This window comes from Podarcis melisellensis, assembly GCF_964234715.1.
Source record: "Podarcis melisellensis genome assembly, chromosome: 16".
NCBI lineage: Eukaryota > Metazoa > Chordata > Lepidosauria > Squamata > Lacertidae > Podarcis > Podarcis melisellensis.
The window spans coordinates 647,640-667,015 of NC_138533.1; the positions used below are offsets into that span (position 1 = coordinate 647,640).

Sequence of the window (19,376 nt, forward strand, 5' to 3'; positions counted from 1 at the left end):
ACAGGGAACCAGGCAGAGGGCCTTCTCAGTGGTGGCGCCCTCCCTGTGGAATGCCCTTCCAGCAGATGTCAAGGAGAAAAAGAACTCTCCGACTTTTGGAAGACACCTGAAGGCAGCCCTGTATTGGAAAAAAATTAATGTTTGATGTTAGGTTTTTAAGTGTGCTGGAAGCCGCTCAGAGTGGCTGGGCAACTCAGTCAGATGGGCAGAGTACAAATTATAAAATTATCACCATCGCCATCATGGGTGCACAGAGAATACTGCTGGCTTAGCTCCCCCAGGGATTTTGCCAGCCTTGCCAGAGGAAGCCCTTTTCCATGAAAGTGGACACCTTCTGCATCAGGTCCTCTGTAGAAGAACGTGAGAAGAGGCCTCCCCAGATCAGGCCAAACAGGGAGTCATAATATCACAGAATTGTAGAGCTGGAAGGGATTCCCAACTGAAGTATCCTTGATGGTTGACCATCCAACCTCTGCTTAAAAACATCTGAGGGAGGAGAGCTTGCCATCTCCTAAGGCCATCCGTTCCGCGCCACAGACAGGAATGCAAGAAGCTGCTTTGTATTGAGTCAGACTGCGGGGTTCACCTAGTTCAGTCTTGTCTACACTGGCTGGCAGCAGCCCAGAGGTTGCTACCAGCCCTGTCTGGAATCCTGGGATCTTCCGCCAGCAAATCAGGTGATCAGCCACTGAGCCACAGCCCTTCCCCCATGCCAGGGACATGACAGATCCTTCCAGATGTTCTAGGAGTCCAGCGGCCACCATTACCATCCCTGGCTTTGACACTTGAGGTGGAATCGGAGAACATCTGGAGGGTCTGCGCCCTGTAGACTCTAAGGAGTCCAATGCGGTTGCTGGTCCAATGGGTCCCAAACTTCGGGGGGGGGCACTGTGGGTTAAACCACAGAGCCCAGGACTTGCCGATCAGAGGTTCGGCGGTTCGAATCCCTGTGACAGGGTGAGCTCCCATTGCTCGGTCCCTGCTCCTGCCAACCTAGCAGTTCAAAAGCACGTCAAAGTGCAAGTAGATAAATAGGTGCCGCTCCGGCGGGAAGGTAAACGGTGTTTCCGTGCGCTGCTCTGGTTCGCCAGAAGTGGCTTAGTCCTGCTGGCCACATGACCTGGAAGCTGTACACCGGATCCCTCGGCCACTGAAGCGAGATGAGCGCCACAACCCCAGAGTCGGTCACGACTGGACCTAACGGTCAGGGGTCCCTTTACCTTTACCTTACCTCCCTGGTCCCATAAACTCATCCTCAGATCCCCCTACCCTACGCTAGAAACAGAATCACGGTTTGCACGACCCACAAAGGAACATAATAACACAATAAAATTCAAAACAGAAACGACAGTACATTTATTCAAGACCCAATTAAAATGGTTTAGTTTAATCAATTCAACAGAACTGATGAGCTGGGCCTGGTGATACTGGCTTTTCAAAGTCTGATAGTCGTCTCCTCCTCCAGCGCCCCACCCTTGCCTCGTAGCATCCCCCAGGTCAAGGGGGCAAGGCCACCCACTTGCTGTGATCTGAGTGCCCCCCCTCCCGTGTTCAGCACCGGCTGACACTTATGGAAAATATAAAAGCAGAGGGATCGCCACCGTCAGCAAAGGCAGTTTCGTGCGCACATTGATGGGTCCGTATGAATAATGTATGCTAAAGCAACAGAATATTCAGGCTCAGAGTCCCAAGTTTGCATCATGTGCTGCTTGGAAATGAAGCGGCGATCTATCATTCCTACAGCACACTAAAAACCGTCTCTCCCTCACAGCAAGATGCTGTGGGCTGCCCTGGTGGGAAGGGTGGGTTGTGGTTAGCCCCATTTCACAGACGGCTAAAAGAAGACAGAGACTGAGAGCGAGGGGTTGTCTTCATCAAAGTGCAAGGGACACAAGAACGTCAGAAGAGCAGCTGGATCAGGCCAAGGGGCCCATTGAGTCACAGAGACAGGTGGCAAGGGGTCTCTTTTGTCCTGCTCTAGGGTAAAAACGCGTCTCCGTAAGACCGGAGTCACCAATTCCATGAAACCCTGTGGAATGTCTCACCTGAATATTATGCTTACTGAGAGGGGGGCTTGCCTGCTTCAGGAAACAGGAACCCTCTTCTGAATTAAATCAACACATTAAAGAATTTTAAACATATCAGACTTGGGATTTGGGCTTCTGCTGTTTTGGTGACTTATGACCATGGCTGGATTTAGGTTTGATGAGGCCCTCAGATCCTGAAGGTAATGGGGCCCTTTATCTGCCCAGCTGTCCTTTGTCAACAACAAATTGTCACTGTTTTTTTGTGTTGAATATACGCTATATGGTAATTTATGGACCTAACAGGTATCTAAAGCCATTTGCACGTAACAAAATATGTATTTTATCAAAGTAATTGTTGAACTGAAATACAATTAAGAAGTATATTAATAGTGAAATACTACTAAGAAGAAGTATATTAATAGTGAAATAATTATTAAGCTCTAACTTAGAATGATTGGGGGCCCATTACTTACATCATAGGAGCCTGTTGTTGCTTAGTCGTGTCCGCCTCTTCGTGACCCCCTGGACCAGAGCACGCCAGGCACACCTGTCTTCCACTGCCTCCTGCAGTTTGGTCAAACTCATGCTGGTCCCTTCGAGAACACTGTCCCACCATCTCGTCCTCCGTCATCCCCTTCTCCTTGTGCCCTCCATCTTTCCCAACATCAGGTTCTTTTCCAGAGGGTCTTCTCTTCTGCTGAGGTGGCCAAAGTCTTGGAGCCTCAGCTTCAGGATCTGTCCTTCCAGTGAGCACTCAGGGCTGATTTCCTTCAGAATGGATCGGTTGATCTTCTTGCAGTCCATGGGACTCTAAGAGTCTTCTCCAGCACCAGAATTCAAAACATAATTCATAATTCATAGGAGCCTACACAACACAAAATACTGTTGCTGTATGTAGGTTTTGTTTTATTTGCTTTTTATCTTATATTTTGGAGAGAAAAATCCCCCCTTAAATTTTTTTAGGGGCCCCCAAGAGAGTGGGGCCCTAAGCTATAGCTTGTTTAGCTTATACGTAGATCTGGCACCGCTTATGATAGAATCTCTCTCTCACACACATGCAGCCCTTAAGAACAGCTTGGCTGTTGCTGGGTCAGCCCCAAGGAAGCCCCATCGAGCTCAGCATCTCATTCTCACCGTGGCCAAAGAACCTTAAGAATCCAGGACTCTAGATAGACTGCCTCTGGACCCGGAGGTTCCATAGGGAGAGCCTGGCTACTGGATCAGGCCCAAGGGGGGGCCCTTCTAGTTCAGTGAAAGAACCAAAAGTGATGTCCTCTCCCCTCCACCCCATTTATTGCCATCTCTCATTTAATGCAAACTTTTCTCCGCCCCAATGACACTACAAATGAACGTTATGGTCAGCGGTCTGGACATCTTTTGCTGCAGCCAGAGAACAAGGTCTGTGGTTTTAAAAAGAAGCCATTTGAATCTTGGGGGATTTTGCTTCTCTTCTCTATTCTTCACCCCCCCCCGACAACATTTACATTAAAAATGCATGTGAAACATTGCCAGTCTATTAATACCAAGCCTTGTAAAAGCCTTTTATGCCCTTAATCTTGTGGTGTGACGGCGAGGCGCACAGAGGAGCTGAAAGATCCCCCCGAGATCTATTTCCTGAGAAAGGGGGGGCTCTGGATTCTGTCCTCTTTTTAAAAAAAACAGAAGAGTTTAACTTGGGAGACATCGTTTGTGCTGTTTGCCTAGTGAAAAAGGCACCACCTGGCAAAAGATTCTTACACCAAATTAATTTGCAGGGCTTTGGATGAGACGCAGGGCTTCTCCACACCCCCCCCCCACCTTCCTAATGCCAAAAGGTTGGTGGGGAAGGGGTTAGCAAATAACCCAACAGGCAAAAAAATAGGACAAAAGTCCAAAGCCCTAAGAAGCCCCCAGTAAAAAAGGTAAAGGGACCCCTGACCATGAGGTCCAGTCATGGCTGACTCTGGGGTTGCGGCACTCATCTCACTTTACTGGCCGAGAAAGCCGGTGTACAGTTTCTGGGTCATGTGACCAGCAGGACTAAGCCGCTTCTGGCGAACCAGAGCAGCTCATGGAAACGCCATTTACCTTCCCGCCGGAGCGGTACCTATTTATCTACTTGCACTTTGCTGATATCATTTCCATACTTGCCTCTGAAACAAAACCATCTTTGCAGTGACTTTTCTGCAGGAAAGCGGCTAGAGAAACGTGGTCCTTCCTCTCTCTTAACTCTAGAACCTGAGGGTGTCTGAGGAGGCTGGACGTGGGAACATTCAGGACAGGCAAAAGGAAGTCCTTCTTCACGCAGCACAAATTTAAACTATGGAACTCACATCTGCAGGAGGCAACCAAACTGCATGGCTTTTAAAGAGGACTGGACAAACCCACAGAGGGGGAGAGGCCATGAGTCTTGAAAGGTTATGTGTGTGTGTTTTAACATATCATTTTCAACAGTAATTAAACATACTTTTACATCTTATTCAATTTTTTTGACTTCCATCAATCCTGTCTGAAAAATTTCCAATCTAATCTCTTAGTATGCATTTCTTATCTTCCCTATTACATTTAAAACTCACAACCAATATCTCTATTCTTTATCTACTTTGTAACACTTCGTATATTTCTCCTTACAAATCTTCTTGTAGTCCTACTAGCATAATTTGTTGATTACAGTTGCTCTTCAAATAATTCGTATACTTCTTCCAATCTTCTGTGAATCTTTGGTCCCGCAGGTTTCGAATCCTTCCTGTCATTTTGTCCAATTCTGCATAGTCCATTAATTTCGTCTGCCGTTCTTCTTTTGTCTTGAAAGGTCCCTGAGAATCCCTCTGTGGATGGAAACTTGCCGCTTGATCTCAGGAAGTGCAAGTGTAAGAGCTGATCTCATCTCCGTCTCATGGCCAGCCACCGGGCGATGTGCGCAGGGAAACAGTGGGAGGAAAGAGGTGCAGCTTGCTCAGACCTCGAGTTCCTCCTTTCTTTCTCAAGTCACACTGAGAAGGTTTCCTGGCAGCACGGAAGGCAAGAACTTAACATGGGAAAGGTCCCACCCACCCACCCTGGCCCACGCAACTGCATCAGCTGATGGGAGAGGGAAATTGTTGTTGTTGAGTCATTTAGTCGGGATGTGAGTGGCGCTGTGGGTTAAACCACAGAGCCTAGGACTTGCCAGTCAGAAGGTCGGCAGTTCTAATCCCTGTGATGGGGTGAGCTCCCGTTGCTCGATCCTTGCTCCTGCCAACCTAGCAGTTCGGAAGCAAGTGCAAGTAGATAAATAGATACCACTCCGGCGGGAAGGTAAATGGCGTTTCCGTGAGCTGGTCTGGTTCACCAGAAGCAGCTTAGTCCTGCTGGCCACATGACCCGGAAGCTGTACGCCGGCTCCCTCAGCCAGTAAAGCCAGATGAGCGCCACAACCCCAGAGTCGTCCATGACTGGACCTAACAGTCAGGGGTCCCTTTACCTTTACCTAGTCATTTAGTTGTGTCCAACTCTTCGTGACCCCCAGGACCAGAGCATGCCAGGCCCTCCTGTCTTCCACTGCCTCCCTCATGCTGGTCGCTTTGAGAACACTGTCCCACCATCTCGTCCTCTGTCGTCCCCTTCTCCTTGTGCCCTCCATCCTTCCCAACATCAGGGTCTTTTCCAGGGAGTCTTCTCTTTTCATGAGGTGGCAAAGTCTTGGAGCCTCAGCTTCAGGATCTGTCCTTCCAGTGAGCACTTAGGGCTGATTTCCTTCAGAATGGAGAGGTTGGATCTTCTTGCAGTCCATGGGACTCTCAAGAGTCTCCTCCAGCACCATCATTCAAAAGCATCCATTCTTCGGTGATCAGCCTTCTTGATGGTCCAGCTCTCACTTCCATACATCACTACTGGGAAAACCAGAGCTTTTACTATACGGACCTTTGTTGGCAAGGTGATGTCTCTGCTAGCTTCCTCCAAACCCAGCTGGTGGATTTTGAGCAAGCAAATGGCAGCCAAAATGAAACTTGTGCCCAGGCATTTGGAGGTCACATGTACCCAACTCCTCCCATATTTGACCATCCTGAAGCTGCTGGGAGGTGGGAGTCCAACAGTATCAAAAGATTCATAGGTGTCCCAGCCCTACACATTCACTCAATCAAACCTTTATTGAATATCCCGCAAATAAATTGTATTTGATGCCTAATGGCATTTTAGTTCAATACTGAATAATACTGCACCGAGGCCATGCCATGTTATTCTTGAAAGTTAACATGCAACAGCATTCAGCCACCTGGCTGTGTTTGACAGCTGGCATGCAATGGTATTTAGTATTTATTTATTTTACAATTCTCTTTCCTTATTTCTTAACAGCATGTTTAGGCTGGTGTGAAATAGTATTTGGCATTTTTGACTATATTTATCTACAGCACTCATTTGCTGCCCAAACGCAATGTGCTCTTTGGATGCCAAGCAACAAAACATTAAAAATACAATAACTGCCATGGAACAATGGGAAACAGTAAAGGAAGCCCTGCATGAAAAATTTAGCAGCAGGGAGCAGAGAACCATAGAAGATGCAAAGAGGTAGCTAAAAGCATAGAACAGATCTGAGATCAGGTGGATTTAAAAGTCTCCCAGGAGGCTGGGCATCTTCACCTGGAGTCATAAAGCCGCTGGATCAGGCCCAAGAGGCGGTGGTCCTGGTGCTAATCTACTCAAGCACCTTGATAACGACCAGCTCTTCAGGCCTGACACCAGCAACAATCAGAGCAGATGCCAAGTGGTTTAAATGCAGACTCCAAAAACCAGGAAGCATTTCTGGTTCGGAAGGACTTGTTCCAGCCACTTTTTGCAAAAGTTGGGTTTCTCTTGGGGACGCTGAGCTAGATGCACCCCCAAGGTCTGACTCGGTATATGGCTGCTTCCGACCACTCTGCCCCCAGCAGAGGACAAAGGGGCCGCCATCCGAAAGGACCAGCGTCTTCCCTAATTGTTTAGGGCTATTTTTGGTTTTTTAAAAGATGGGGCGGCGGGAGGTGATGCCGGCTGCTGCGCTCCTTTCTCCCGGCCAGGCTGGGGCGGCTGCCCGTCTCCTGACCCCTCCAAAGAGCCCTTTCGTCTCCGGGGGTCGTTTGGCGAGACGCGCGCTCCGGAGCGTCACGTGTGAAAGGGGCTGGTTTCGGGTTCCTGCTTTGCCAAGCCTCGCGCATCAGCACAAAAAGGCAGCCCGCCCGCCCGCCCGCCAGCCTCCTCCTCTCCGCGGCTCCCCCCGCTGACATCACTCGGCGCGGAGGAGGGCAGAGCGGGAGGAGGGTGGGGTGACCCGGAGAGCCGCCCAGCGCGAAAGGAGAAGCCTCGCCGCCGCCGCCGCCGCCGCCGCGCACAGACAGACGCTCGCCCGCCGCCGCCGCTGCCGCTGCGCCCGGCTCGAGGGGCGCGTCCCGTCCGGGGAGGGCAGGAGGACGAGGTCGCCGCCGCCGCCGCCCGCCGTGCCCAGGGGGACCCATCCTGCTCCGGCGCTTCCTGCCGCCGGTAAGTCCAGCGCCTCTCCGGCCAGACATCCCTCGCCAGGGAGACAGAAAGAGAGAGATCCATCCGAAAGGGGCGCAGCCGCCGCTCCGTGCGCTCTGCACATGGCCAGAGGCTCGCCCGCGCCCGCCCGCCCGCTGGGGGTCTGAGCGACCAAAGTCGGGGCGGTGGGGCTGATGGAGGGCTGGGGCGATGGGGTGTCGGGGGCGACGATGGGGACGCAGAGAGCCCGTTTCCGGGGCGCGCCCAAGGCGGGGAGCCCCCTTCGCCGCGCGGCTCTCCTTCGCCCGCTGAGGGTGACTCAAACCCAGATCCCGGGCTGAATCATTGCCGCTTCCTCTTTGGACTGCTGCCCTGGCAGATTTCTGGACAGAGCTCAGCAGCCGTCGCCTGACTCGGACCAGAGAAGCTCAGGGCTGTCCACACTGGCAGGCAGCAGCAGCAGCAGCGGCTCTCCGGGCTCTAAGTTCAGGGAGATGTCGATGGAGACAAGGGGGGATTTGAACCCGGGACCTTATGCATGCAAAGCAGATGTTCTGCCCCGGACTCGGCGCCCACCCCCACCCCCAGGTTCCTTTGCCCCCACCCTGCCGGCCGCATTTGCTCTCGGGGCTCCCAGGCCATCGCCAGCCCCCTCTCCCCTTCTGGCCCCCTCCCCCCGTTAAAAAAGAAAGCCCAAAGTGAACCACATTGTGCAGGCAAAACTCTAAAAGTGCCAACCGCCTTGAGAGCCAGCCAGAGCCCAACGGGGCATTGTCCCTGCTGCCTAGTCTAACTCTTTAGCTCTTTCTCCGGCCCCCATTTTTATTTCCTCCCCCTGCGACTTAACTCTGCCCCTGGTCAGCTCGACTTGATGCCATCTGCCCAAGGAGATTGAAATTGAGAGGAACCAGGCACAGGGCGGGGCTCCTCCCAGTTTGCCACTTCCTCCTCAAATCTAGGAAACATAGGTAGCGGCTTTCTAGTGAGTCGGGCCATTGGGTCCACCTGGCTCAGTGTTTCCTACACGGGCTGGCAGCCCTGGCTCGGCAGCCCTACCTGGCGATGCCAGCGGGGATTGAGCCTGGCATGGTCTGCAAGCAGAGCAGGGGCTCTGCCAGGGAGCCACGGTAGACCTTCTCTACTCTAGAGAAGGCCCAAGAACAGCTGCGATTCCTGCAGTGCAGGGGGTTGGACTAGATGACCCCCAGGGGTCCCATCCAGCTCTACAGTTCTATGGCAGGCTTAGCAGAGCCCTGGAAGAAAACTTCGGGAAAACAGGAATGAGCCACCAGCACTCTCAGCTGCGTTCAGATATGAACCTGGGAGTTTCTGGTACCTAAACTCTGGTGATAAACGGCCAAGCAAAGTCCTTCTGTAAAGGGGACCAGCCTGGATATGGCTGTGGAGTGTGGGATGTGGGAGAGACCCGGGTTCAAATCCCCCGCACTTAGCCTAGCCTACCTCCTGGGGTTGTTGTGAGGATGGTGCTCTGGAGAAGGCACCTTGAGCTCCCTGGAGAACAGGCAGGATATAAATTCAGTCAGCAAATGGGGATGTCCACCCTGGTCGGCAGGAAGAGCACCCAAACTCTTTCCCTCGGCTCTCCCTGCCCTAGCCAAGAGAGAACTTGAAGCAGATCAGATGGCCACCCCTCAATCACTGGGTTCAGAGTATTCAAGGGACTAGTCCTCATTCATTCAGATCAAGCTTCAGTCCTTTCCCTGGCACAGCATTCCTTCCACCACTACCGCTCCCCCTCCCCACCCTCCTGATGTCCTCCTGAGCATCTCTTTGCCTTCTGAGGTACCAACTGAACATGAAAAAGCCGTTGTCTTTTTGGCATCCTGTTGTGGACAGCCCTGAGGTGGGACTCTTCTTTATCTATAACCAACTTTTCATTTATCTTATGGTCATTTTCTGTTTACGTGTGTGTGTGTGTGTGTATGTGTGTCAGTGTCCTGGTGTCCTGCTGATTTGCAGATTTGTTGCCTCCTTTTTGATGCTTAGTTGATATTGATTGACAGGGACGGTGGTTCCCGCTTTGCTGGAGTTTTGCTGTGGCGTTGCAAACGGTGTTTGGATACTTTTGCATCTCAGGGAGTTGGCCTTTTTGGGTCCTGCCAAGGCCACAATTCTAGGATTCTGGGATGATACCTTGTGCCTCGGAGCGGGAGAGGCAGCCACCGAGATGCGCTCTCCACACAGACGGAATAAATAAATCATGTTGGGTAAATGCACCCTGCTCAAGCTGAAATGGGCTCCTCTAATAACACTCCCTCAGAAGCCAGGGCCTTGCAGGACCAGGCCAAAAGGTGCATTTAAGCCAACATCTGGTCCTCAGGGATAGCTGGACAGGTGCTTCTGTGATGCTTTGCAATTTGGGCCACCTTTGGGCTCATTTGGCAGGAGCCTCCTGTCCGTGCTTGGAGAAAGTGGATGGGGAGAAGCTTTTCTCCCTCTCTCAAAATACAGTGGTACCTCTGGTTATGGACTTAATGCGTTCCAGAGGTCCGTTTTTAACCTGAGGTACCACTTTAGCTAATGGAGCCTCCTGCTGCCTCCGTGCGATTTCTGTTCTCATCCTGAAGTAAAGTTCTTAACCCCAGGTACTACTTCTGAGTTAGCGGAGTCTGTAACCCGAAGTGTTTGTAACCCGAGGTAAAAAGGTAAAGGTAAAGGGACCCCTGGCCATTAGGTTCAGTTGTGACACTCATCTCGCTTTAGTGGCCGAGGGAGCCGGCGTACAGCTTCTGGGTCATGTGGCCAGCAGGACTAAGCCGCTTCTGGCGAACCAGAGCAGCGCACGGTAACGTCGTTTACCTTCCCGCCGGAGCGGTACCTGTTTATCTACTTGCACTTTGTGCTTTTGAACTGCTAGGTTGGCAGGAGCAGGGACCGAGCAACGGGAGCTCACCCCGTCGCAGGGATTCAAACCGCCGACCTTCTGATCGGCAAGTCCTGGGCTCTGTGGTTTAACCCACAGCGCCACCCGCGTCCCTTGTAACCCAAGGTACCACTGTACTAAACTCAGGGACATCTGAGGAAGCTAAATGTTGGGAGATTCAGGAGAGACCAAAGGAAATCCGCCCTCCACGCTCTGTGCAGAGCTGAATTATGGCGTTCGCTCTCCCAGGAGGTAGCGATGGCCCCCAGCTTGGAAAACTTGGAAAGAGGGTCTGATCACTTCCCAGAGGAGGAGACCAGCCGTGGCTATGAGCTGCCCGCAAGGATGGCTGCGCTCCTCCTTCCTCCACCATCACGCCTCTGAATAATACCAGTTGCTGGGATCACACAGCTGTTGTGCTCATGTCCCAGGAACATCGGAAGCCGCCTCATCCTGAGTCAGACTGTTGGTCTATCTAGCCCAGTAATGTCTACACGGACTGGCAGTGGCCCTCCAGGATTCCAGGTCAGGATCTCTCCCGGCCCTACCAGGAGGTGTCAAGGATTGTGCTGCTTCCAGGTTTCCCATGGGGGAAGCTGGTTCTTCACTGTGGGAACAGGATGCTGGGCTAGCTGTGCCCCCTTTGGGCCTGATCCTGTTGGGCTTCCCCCAGGGAATGTGGTTGGCCACTAGAAGAACAGTGTGCTCGACTAGATGAGTCCCCTTTGTCCTGAACAGCAGCAGGGCTATTCTTACATCCGTAGCGTGAGGGTCAGTAGCTGATGTTGGTCTTCTCAGACTCCAATGCCCATCCTTCCTGACCCATTAGCCAGGCTGGCCGTGGCTGATGGGAACTGGAGTCCAGCAACATACAGAAGAGTGGACCACGTTAGCTACCCCTGTCAGACGTGAATCACTTCCAAGAACTGTGGCAGAGTCAGGATGGGGGTGGGATGTCCCCACAGAAAGGAGAGGGCCGCTTTAGCCATCATGGCTACAGGCAGCAGAGGACAAACACAGAGGATGTTAGCAGAGCAGGTGGGCTTGCAAAGGATTATCTCTTGGGTGGCTCACGCTGCCTCGCTCACATCCCTTGAAGTCGTAAAAGTGTAAGGAGAGCCCGGCTGCTGGATCAGGCCCATAGCCCATCTCATCCAGCATCCTGTTCCCACAGTGGCCAACCAGATGCCGGTGTGTGAAACCTGAAAGCAGGATCCGAGCAAAAGAGCAACTCTCTGCCTCCAGTGTTTTCCAGGAACTGGTACTCGGAAACATTGCTCCAAAACCTCCTCTCTGAAATGGCTCGCCCTCTTTTCATGCCATCCAGGTTGGTGACTGTCACTGCCTCCTGCGGTCCCGCTGCCCCACATGGGTCATTCGCAGAGTCAGGCTGGTTTTGCCTCTTCCTCGCTCTGCCGTGACTTTTGACTTTTTCAATGTCCGCGCTGCAACATCCACGTGGAAGCAGGGCTGCCCCAGCAAAGGGGCCCATTGTGTCCGCTGAGTCCAGATACCATCACGCTTTGGACAGCGGCGTTGGAGTCTTGCTAGACAATGGGCCCCTTCAGACAACCCAGTCCCACGAGAAGCTGCTGCTGCTGCAGAGTCATTGCTGTGTGTGTTGTGGGGGGCGGGATCTGCTGTCATCTGGGTCCTCCAGAGAGGGCACACTTTGTCTTAGTTGCCGTCTGGGACCATCTTAATAAACTGACTTGCAAGTTATCACTGTGGGTCCCTCCCTCAGTCCTGCTGGTTTGTAGAAATCGCAAGAAGGGGAGACTAGAGTCGCTGTTGAACTCCAGTTCTGTTTTTGTGGACTTTCCTTTAAGGCAGCTGGTTGGCCCTGGGAGAACTGGACTGGATGAGCCCCCTTTGTCCTGACCCAGCCACCAGCCTTTTCTGATGTTCTTATATTGACTTCTGTTTGCAGGACGTAGTTTGGGCTTTATTGCTTTAGTGCTTAGTCTTTGTTTAGGTCTGGAGGTCGTTTTTGTGGGGGCTCTTGTTGTCACACCCTATTGTGAGTTTGGTGTTCACCGCAGGGTGCTGAAATAGGGGGGCCTTTGATCTGAGCCCCACAGGCCTCCTTTTATGTTAGCGCTTTTGTTCAAAATGTTTCACACGATGCACCAAAATTCTCCAAAATGACATCTTTAGGCCAGTTCATTTTTACAACAACCTTGTCAGGGTGCCGCAAAGTTATCAGCCCCATATTACAGAGAAGGACAAGAGCAGACAGAGGCAGGGTTCAAACTACGAGCATCCTGGTTCACAGCTCACGCCCTTAACTGCCTTTCCCTCAAATAATTTGTGGTCTTCAAACTTTTAATTGTGCTTTCCCAAATGCTGTCCTGCCCTTCTAAAGACAAGTTGTTCCAGCTTCTCGCACACCCCTGACAACTTGGGGCGACCGCTCTCAGCCTCTTCTGCCTCTCTCTGATCTGCCCTTTGGGACTCTGAATCATAGAATCATAGAGTTGGAAGAGACCCCAAGGGCCATCGAGTCCAACCCCCTGCCAAGCAGGAAACACCATCAGAGCACTCCTGACATATGGTTGTCAAGCCTCTGCTTAAAGACCTCCAAAGAAGGAGACTCCACCACACTCCTTGGCAGCAAATTCCACTGTTGAACAGCTCTTACTGTCAGGAAGTTCTTCCTAATGCTTAGGTGGAATCTTCTTTCTTGTAGTTTGGATCCATTGCTCCGCGTTTGCTTCTCTGGAGCAGCAGAAAACAACCTTTCTCCCTCCTCTATGTGACAGGCCACATGTGCCCCTCACTAGCCCCAAATATTTTTGTCTGGCTGGGATGTGTCCTTGAGCCCTGATCATGGATGGAGGCTGCAGAGGGAGGGACACCAGAGTGTGTACGAGGAAACTAGCCTCCTGTACTAGGGGGACATTCACATCCTTTGCCCCGCCCACATCTCCATCTGGCTCCACCCACCCCTGGCCCTCAGAAGATTGCCCAGAAGAGAATGTGGCCCTTGAGCTGGAGAAACTGAGAAGCATTCAAAACTGTCCCTACTTGCAGGACACCTCCCTTCTGATGCGCCAAGGCCAGGTCAAAGCCTCTCTGTCTCCTACCTGTGCTCTCCTCAGGCAGACTCACCTGGTCCCTTCACTGCACATTTCGAGGTGCAATTGATGGCCTTTTCAGCGTGTTGGCTGGAGGGGAGAGCCACTGGTTTTTGTTTCATTTTTATTATGTCATCATTTGTAAGTTTATGCTCTTCCGCCGTGTGCTCTTCAGATGGGGATCGGAATATAAAGTTAATTAATAAATAAATATCTCCTTTCCTCACCTCTGTTCCTTCATTCGAAAGTTACTGCTTTCAGGTTTAAAAAGTGGGGGAAAGGCAGCCTTAAGATCTCTCCCCTTGATTGACAGCAGCCAACTCAGAACACCACTGATAGCAGGCAAATAAGAGATTGGCTTATATATATTTTCCCCCCTGTGTGCGTCATTCGGCAATTACCCTTCCCCCCTCGGTTGAATCTTATCCACATCCTTCTTACTTCTGAAACCCTTTTCTCTGCCTGCCTTGCTTTGGACTCGCGTGGTTTCTGCATCTCATGACAAGGGCTGTCATCCTCTCTGTGGTGATTCAGCTGCCTCGCCTTCCGTCAGATCCTTCGTGGTTGTGCTGGGAGGCACAGGTGGCCCGTCTATGGCCTGCTCTCCAAAGTGGGGACATCCTTGATCCTTCACGTTCAGCCTCTTCCCTTTCCACACACCCCCAGGCAGTTTTGTGCCTATTAAAAGGCTCCCAGTTCGTCTGACAGCTTCCAGTCCTCTTTCATCCTTCCTTCCTTCGGGTTCCGATAGTGGACAGAAAGTTTTCGCCTCCGCTTGGCTTTCGGAGGAGCTCGTTCCAAGACCCCCGGGGCCACTTCTGCAAGCGAACTCCGCTGCGCAGGTAACTCAAGCGCACTAAAGCCCTCCCTCTGAAGTTCATAGAATCATAGAATGGTAGAATTAGAAGGGGACCCCAGGGGTCATCTAGTCCAACCCCCTGCAGTGCAAGAATTGCAACCAGAGCATCCATGACAAATGGCCACCCAACCGCTCATAAAACCCTCCAGTGAAGGAGAGTCCTCCACTTCCCAAGGCAGTCCCTTAAATAAGCTTGTTTTCTGAGGCTGCAGGACCTGAACCAGTGGGTTCGAATGGTAAGAAAAGAGATTCCAACTAAACATTATTAGGAAGAACTTTATGACGGTAAGGGCACCCTTGGAAGGTGGTGGGCTCTCCTTTTTTGGAGGTTTCTAAGCAGAGGTTGGATGGCCATCTGTCAGGGATGCTTTAGCTGAGATTCCTGCTCTGCGGGGGTTGGACTAGATGACCCTTGGGGAACCCCTCCCAATTCTACAATTATATACTTCTGAGTTGCTGCTGTGTGGATCAGCTTCATTGGCAAGGAAGAAGGCTGAGGGGCAGCTCTGTGTGTGTGTCTCCCTTTGGATCAGACCCCCATCAAAAAGACATCATTGCAGTTAATAAACGTGCTTGCAGAATCCTAAAAAATATTCCAGTGCATTTTGCGAGATGCAACTTTACAAAATGTGCATTGTCTCCCCCCCCCCCACCCGCCTAACTATTAAGGCATTTGCATCATCTTGACAAAATACTAAACTAGAATTCCTTACTTACTTCTGACCTCATCCGTTCCCCAGATTTTTGACTGGGTGCACAATTCAGATGTCTCCCTCTCCTGTTTCCACTAATATTCCAGGACAGGAGTCAGTAATTCTGGGAAGAAAAGCTTGGCAAAAATAAGCCAGTGTGTTTTGCTACAGGAGGAAAAGGATAACCTGGGTGGCAGGGAGAGCAGAATACCTGTGGGATTAGAAATGTCGGAGGCTGAGAAGGCGTTGGCGCCCACAAAACCTCCTCTTGCCTGGCAGAACCAGGACAAAATATTGCAAAAATGAGAGGGAGGCCCTGCAGCTCAAAGCCAGCTCAGAAGGTCAGCTGGAGGCTGGAGCCGTCTTGGGCCAAAGCGTTGCCCTTCCTGGGACATTGCCTCTTGGCTGACAAACTGCACATCAGAGCTGGGGGTTTTTCTCTTCCTTTTAATGGGGGTGTGCCAGATTGTTTGATCTCAGCTCGCCCATTTAAAAGTCAGCTGCTTATCTAAGTCCAGTTAATAATGCTGAGCCTGACTTTATATGCATCTCAAAGCCCTTGGTGTATATACATTATAATGACAAGCTGGAGGAGACTCTGAAGAGTCCCATGGACTGCAAGAAGAACAAACCTCTCCATTCTGAAGGAAATCAGCTCTGAGGGATCACTGGAAGGACAGATCCTGAAGCTGAGGCTCCAAGACTTTGGCCACCTCAAGAGAAGAGAAGACTCCCTGGAAAAGACCCTGATGTTGGGAAAGATGGAGGGCGCAAGGAGAAGGGGACGACGGAGGACGAGATGGTGGGACAGTGTTCTCGAAGCTACCAAACTGCAGGAGGCAGTGGAAGACAGGAGGGCCTGGCATGCTCTGGTCCAGGGCGTCACGAAGAGGCGGACACAACTAAACGACTAAACAACAACAATGACAAGTTAAGCTAGGCCTCCTTCAGAGGAGGAGGAGGAGGGAGGGAGCCATCATAGCTCAATGGGGAGAGCATAATTTTTCCCCCTTCCAGTAGCACCTTAAAGACCAACTAAGTTAGTTCTTGGTATGAGCTTCCGTATGCATGCACACTTCTTCAGATACACCGTGTATCTGAAGAAGTGTGCATGCACACGAAAGCTCATACCAAGAACTAACTTAGTTGGTCTTTAAGGTGCTACTGGAAGGAAAAAAATTTTTTGTTTTGACTATGGCAGACCAACACGGCTACCTATCTGGAACTGGGGAGAGCATGAAGAAGATCCCAAGTCCAGTCCTTGAAAGCTTCTCCAGATAGGGCTGAGGGTGGGTCTCCTGAAATGCCGGCGAACCTCTGCCCATCTACGAAGACAAAATTGAGCTAAATGGGCTCAGCGGTCCTGTCTGGTACAGGGAAGGTCCCTCTGTTCCTGTTAAATTAGCTCTTTCTTCAGAACCATGAGGACTACAATCTTAGTTTGTTTTTAAAGGGACCAGCTGTAACCTCAGCAGCTTTGCATGCAGAACACCACATGCTCAATCCCCGGCTTTTCCAGGCCTGAAACTCTGGCAAACTGCTGCCAGTCAGTGTTGCCATTACTAAGCTAGATGGAGTAGTGGGTCCGACTCCTTATAAGGCAGCTTCCTAGGTTCCCATTTATGCTTCAGATCTGAGTGTGAGGCTTGCTGTCCCGTTTAGTGTGGCGAAGGTGGTTCTTTGCACATCTGGAAGACGACTTTGTCACCTCCCATCACCCTATTGAAGGTGCTTTTACAGCTCAGGGGAAAGGGCAGCAGCCACAGCATGTGTAGACTGTAGCATCCTGAATTAAGGGAGGGAGGGATTCCCACTGCAGCCAAAGGATTGTTTGAGGCCACCATGAAAGAGCTGATCTTCAGCTTGAAACCAGGACTTGCTCTTTAACCATGCTGCTCCTCCAGCTGCCAATGCCATCCATGTAACCTGTGTGAACATCAAGCATGGGTTGTGTCCAGGAACCTGGGGGGATTTCTTTCACGTGTGTGGATGTTTTCATCTTTAAATAAACAGCCCATGCAAGTTTCTAGCTCTTATGGCCATCAAGATTAGCCTGGCCGTCTCAGAGGAAATCTGGAGAGGCTGAGGTGGACTTTCCAGTGGTCAAAGTGTGGTTGTGTCTTCCTGCCCGGCATCTATTTCCTGCCCTCTTCCCCCACCGCACCCCTCTTTCTCTCTCACACTTGATCCTGAACCCATAAGTCGTGCAAAAGGAGCAAATCTGTGCAATGTTCTTGAACAGTTGCAGAATCTGGTTTCGGTTCAGTTTCAGTTTCTTGGACAGGAAGCTTTGATGGCGAGTACACAAGCCTTCCCAGCCCTGCCTCCTGCAAAGCACTTTTTCCCCAACCCCATGCTGGAACATTTTGATGTCGTCGGGTGGGTTTCGAAGGAAGATCGCCCCTTTTGTGAGCCTGGAAATCGCAGCAGCCCTGCTTTGAACCTGTTCAGTTGCAAGCCCGTCTCTCCTCACCAGTCTTCTCTCCCCCCCACTTCCATGTTCTCTCTCTCTCTCTCTCTCTCTCTCTCTCTCTCTCTCTCTCTGTGCATCTCCGCTCCTCTCTGTTCCCTTGGAGCGAGTGTCACCCCTTGTCAGAGGCCCTTTGCATCCAGGTGCCTGTTCTGCCCTCCCAATAGTCCCCGCGGAGCTGTCTCCCTGACTCCTTCCTTCCACATCTGCTTGCTCACCTCCCTGGCTCCCAGACCCAGCTGTCCCAGAACCTTAGCAGAGCTGCCTGTCATTCTAGGGGCTGAGTTCATTTCGCCAAACAGTGACTGGCGGCTCAGGCAGGGGCTGCTTACCATCGCCCCAGCCTCCTGTTGCAACCATCTTTCCCTGGAGTGCTGCATGGATTTTAATCTACCCCCAAAGAGATCCCTTATCATGTTTTATTTAAAACATGGAAACTGGTGTCTGCCTCTCAGGCCAGACCAGCATCCTGTTCTCACAGTGGCCTTGGGAAGGCGGTGAGCAGGACCTGAGCATGAGAACATTCTCCTTCCTGCAGTTTCCAGCAACTTATGCAGAAGCATTGCAGCCATCAGTAGCCTCAACCAGCCCCATATCCTTTCCTTCAGGCACCCTCTCCAGGATTTCTTGCATTTTATAAACCATTTGCTCTGCAGAGTAGATTAGCCGACAGATGCCAGGGAGAGAATCTTGCACATGTCAGAGCATCTCCAAGAGCATCAGACCTTCCTCCTTCAACAGCACTTGCCTCGCGCTCAAGAGCCATTTGATATCAAGGCAGCTACCTGGCTTCATCTGTTGTCATCAGCAGGAGGCTGTGTGAATAAAAGCGAAATGGGCTTGCTCATCCTTGATTGGGTCTCCCAGAGAGTGGTTTTGCTTTGTTTTGTTTTTTAAGATCTTACCTTTGCTCATCAAATACTTGTTTTTGGAGATTTTCAGGCTCAGAAACTATAGGAAGAATCCAGAGCTTAATCCTCTTCATTTAAGTGAGATTTAAAAATATATATATGTCAGAACTGCCACACATAACGGAATGGGAACGCATAGGAGTGCAAGGCGGCTCCCTTACCCAATTCTTCCTTCTTTTTCCAGTTCAACAACAGAGTCCAACGCAAAATGCATGTCTCTCACCCAGAAAGTGTGGTGTAGTTCAGCCTTGAGGCCGATGGTTAAGTTGGTAAGCAACTTGCGAGAACATAAGACTCGAGGAAGAGCCTGCTGGGTCAGCTGCCCAAGGGGACCCATTTAGTCCAGTTCTTACAGGGACGTGGGTTAAACCACTGAGCCTAGGACTTGCCGATCAGAAGGTCAGCGGTTCGAATCCCCGCAACGGGGTGAGCTCCCGTTGCTCGGTCCCTGCTCCTGCCAACCTAGCAGTTTGAAAGCACCTCAAAGTGCAAGTGGATAAATAGGTACCGCTACAGCGGGAAGGTAAACGGCGTATCCGTGCACTGCTCTGCTTCGCCAGAAGCGGCTTAGTCCTGCTGGCCACATGACCCGGAAGCTGTATGCCGGCTCCCTCAGGCAATAAAGCAACCCCAGAGTCGGCCACAACTGGACCTAATGGTCAGGGGTCTCTTTACCTTTTACCTGTTCTTACAGTGACCAGCCAGATGCCCCAATGGGAAACCCACAAGCAGGATCCGAGTGCAAGACCAGCCCTTTCCTGTGCTTTGGTTTCCAGCAACCAGCATTCAGAACCATTGCTGCCTCCAACCATGAAGACAGAACCAAGTCATCACAGGCAGTCGCCATTGCTAGTCTTATCCTCCACGATAAATTCCTTTCCTTTCCAATTCAGTGTTATTCATTTCCATGGGTGTTGCTTCAGCCCACTCTGGAGAAACTCCTGTGCTGATCTTTGTGATGTTTAGAATCAAAGAGGAAGCCAAGCTTTACCGGGGAGGGCG

At 51.3% G+C, this 19,376-nt stretch overlaps 1 protein-coding gene across 1 annotated transcript in view; it reads left to right on the plus strand.

The window, feature by feature from the left end:
- The first annotated feature begins 7,314 nt into the window (after positions 1-7,314).
- PEA15 (proliferation and apoptosis adaptor protein 15) overlaps positions 7,315-19,376 on the plus strand; it is a 54,242-nt gene continuing 42,180 nt past the window's right edge. The window contains exon 1 of the mRNA XM_081892102.1: positions 7,315-7,502. The gene's annotated coding sequence lies outside the window, so the exon portion shown is untranslated. The remainder of the gene's footprint in view (positions 7,503-19,376) is intronic.